The 3,421-nt window shown below is 37.4% G+C and overlaps 1 pseudogene; it reads right to left on the bottom strand.

Moving 5' to 3' along the window:
* Window positions 1-222: 222 nt before the first annotated feature.
* Window positions 223-573, bottom strand: LOC140531733 (large ribosomal subunit protein P1 pseudogene; annotated as a pseudogene).
* Between the last annotated feature and the right edge of the window lie 2,848 nt (window positions 574-3,421).

Genomic DNA, 3,421 nt, shown 5'->3' with positions numbered 1-3,421 from the left:
TTTGTCTCCAGTTTATCGTTTTCCTCATTTTAGAAATTAGAAAATTGACATATGTGATTAAACAGTTATTTAATACATTTCTGAGACGTGATCTGAACATAAATCCTTGTCCAGTGTTCTGTCTAAATATTATTTTATATTTCTATATGCTGCTCACCAAATTATCATTTTTTTCAGTTTTCAACTATTTAGTTGCTGTGTTACAAGAGATAATTAGTCAAAAAGACCAAAGCTCATGTCATAATATGATTCTTCAGATTCCTTTCTTAGCTTCCTCTTTCTTCTGTTCAGCAGGGGCAGCACCAGCATCAGGCGTATAACTCCCAGTAGGAGCAGCACTAGCTGATAGGGCAACTCCACTAACTCTTACATCACAGATGAGACTTCTGATGTCATCGTTTGCCAGTGCTTTTGAAAATAGGCCAGGCCAGAATGGCTCAACATTTACACCTGCTGCTTTCATGAAGGTATTGATCTTCTCCTCCGTGACTGTGACCTCGTGCTGCAGGAGGAGAACCAAGGAGATGCAGGTGAGCTCTGAGATGAAAACCATTTCTGTGGCTGCCGGTCTGGTGTTAGCCACTGATTAAAGTGAGCCTGAGCCTCAGCCTGAGTCCAAGTCCAATGTGGCCTTAGCTTCCTGGGAAGTACCAAGCACTTTGCAGGAAAAACCCAAATTATTATTTTAATCACTAATCTACCACCATTGCCTTTTAAAGCATTTTACAAGTATGAGTAAAAATTTCTTCCATAAAAGGGGATTGATCATATTTGTACTCACTATTTTATAGCATTTCAATGAGAAATGTTCTATAAATCATAAAATCCTATGCACACACGTCTAGTTTCCAGTGTCCCTATTTTCGGGGTCATTTGTAGGATTGCAATAAATGTTATATCTAGATTCAGATTAACACTTGATGCCTACAGCGTTCCATTTATAATTGTCTAGAGAAACATTGATTCTCAGTGGAAGACAGATGAATTGCTCATTAGTACATCTACTGGGTGAGATAATACAAGTCTCTTAGTGGTATCTTTCATTCTTTTGTACTTTCATATGAGAGAGATGGTGAATGAGGAAACACAGGGTTTACAGATGATTTGCTATTGAATTGGCTAGATGTACCCCTTTTTGGTAGTCCTAGGATGCTAGTAGGCAGATTACTACTAGCTGAAATTCATTTCCCAAGGAGAACTGACTTAATGAGCATTGTGGTCCTCTAGCTTAAAGGATACAGGTAGCCCAATAGCATAAAACTTTCTCAATACTCTCTTACAAGTGATTGTTTGTCAATAGTTCATCACTGTGACAGTAGACACTATACATAGCAATTTTGTCTTATTATTTAATTAAATGGCTATGTTTTAGATCCAATGGGAGCATCATTTATAATGGCTTTTTTTGTGAAAATGGAATCAAATTGGTAAGGACTCAATGTCTATAATTATCTAGTACTCTGAGACAGATTAAGAGTAGCTCTGTGTTAATGGTCTTTTTCTGGGATGTCAGGACTGCCAGGAGGAGGGCAGATTAGTGTAAGTGAGCCAACATAGAGAATGGGTACCATGTCCCATTGTAAGATATTACATTGTTAGAGTTCATTCAAAGGCACCCTGTATATGTGTTACGCTATTATGTGATATCACCATATCCAGTTCCCTTAAAATAAGGTAGGGGCATATTTCTGTTCAATCCTATACACAGGATATTTATGGAGAAAATGTATAAATGGAAAAAGTCAAAATAGAAGCATAAAAGAGATTGAACTCAGAATTTTTAAATGCCTTTCAGTCCAGAGCACAGACTTTATTCAAGTCTCAGTTTGGCAGTTTAATAGCTTGTCTACTTGACTTGCTCAGGTTTAGAGCCTACACCCAAAAAAATAAGAGATTTGGGTTAGATGAACTCTACTATCTCTTTTGGTTCTAACAGTATTTAAATCTAAAGTTCTCTTGACCCCTCTCTGTTGGTCTCTGAATGTTAAACTGATCACCTCATTAATTCCTATTGTGCTGTTAAGTAATAAGTCATCAAAATTTAAATTTATCCTTATTCTTAAATCTTTATACCTGGCAGTCAACCTAGGATTGGTGAACTTAAAAAGTTTTGATAACCATCGAGCAATAATTTTTTTCCTTTGTAATATATATTTTATTTTATGCATTTATAAACATTGTTCTGAGAAAAGAGATCCATAGGCTTCATCAGACTGCCAAAGGGAACCATTTCTGTCTGTCTCTGTCTCTGTCTGTCTGTCTGTCTGTCTCTCCCATACACACGCACGGACACACGTGCGCGCGCGCACACACACACACACACACACATACACACACCCCCTACAAGCTAAGAACACTTTGATTAGATGTTTTACTCTAAACAAAAGGCAGCTAGGTGGTACAATGGATAGAGTGCTGGGCCTGAAGTCAGGAAGACTCACCTTCCTAAGTTCAAATCTGGCCTCAGACTCATACTGGCAGTGTGACCTTGGGTAAGTTACTTAACACTGCTTACCTTGGTTTCCTCATCTGTAAAATGAGCCAGAAATGGGAAACCACTAAAGTATCTATGTCAAGAAAATCTCAAAATGGAGTCAGGAAGAGTGAGACATGACTGAAGCCACTAAAGAACAACATGGTTTCTGCAACCCAGAATGAGAGAAAGAAAAAGTCTCTGAAATACTTGAAAGATGATACATCTCTGACTTTTAGTCCATCATTGGAGGAAGACAATCCTTTGTAAAATGAGTACTTTGGCTCCCTTCTTTCAGGGCTGGGCTACTACATGAACCCTCAGGATTCTATGGGACTCTGAGGGGTTTGTAGGCTTTTTCTTTTTTACAGCTATCAATTTTAGACTTCACCGACTCTGACTCTGTTTTCCCTGTTCCCCTTCTCATTTCTCTTTTCTATTTTTTAAGTTAACACCAAATGGCTTTTACAATGAGTTTTATACACACACACACACACATACGTATGTGTGTGTGTGTGTGTGTGTGTGTGTGTGTGTGTGTGTGTGTGTGTGTGTATATATATATATATATATATTTATATATATATATATATATATATATATATATATATATATATCTACCCTTTAAGAGATAATACCCATTATAATACCTCAGTATTTGTGAGTGCAGAGGAATCAGGCTCAAAATTTAGCTCAACATTCCATCTACCAAATTCATTTCCAAAGGCAGTATGACCAACATAGGATACTTCATTTCAGTTTTTGCTGATTTGAGTCCAAAAGTCATTTATTAAAATTGTTCTCCACTCTTCAGAGCATCAGTGCTTATTGGTAGCCAAACTTGGCCTTCATTCCAGTTGTAGGATTCTGGTAGCCTGTTTTCCCAACCTTTGAGCCTCCTCTCACCTAGAATGAAAAAGAATGAATGAAAAGGTTAAGCAGATCTTA

This window comes from Notamacropus eugenii, chromosome 3 (genome assembly GCF_028372415.1).
Source record: "Notamacropus eugenii isolate mMacEug1 chromosome 3, mMacEug1.pri_v2, whole genome shotgun sequence".
NCBI lineage: Eukaryota > Metazoa > Chordata > Mammalia > Diprotodontia > Macropodidae > Notamacropus > Notamacropus eugenii.
The sequence above is the reverse complement of the archived record's forward strand: the minus strand, read 5'-3'. Positions and strand labels throughout refer to the sequence as shown.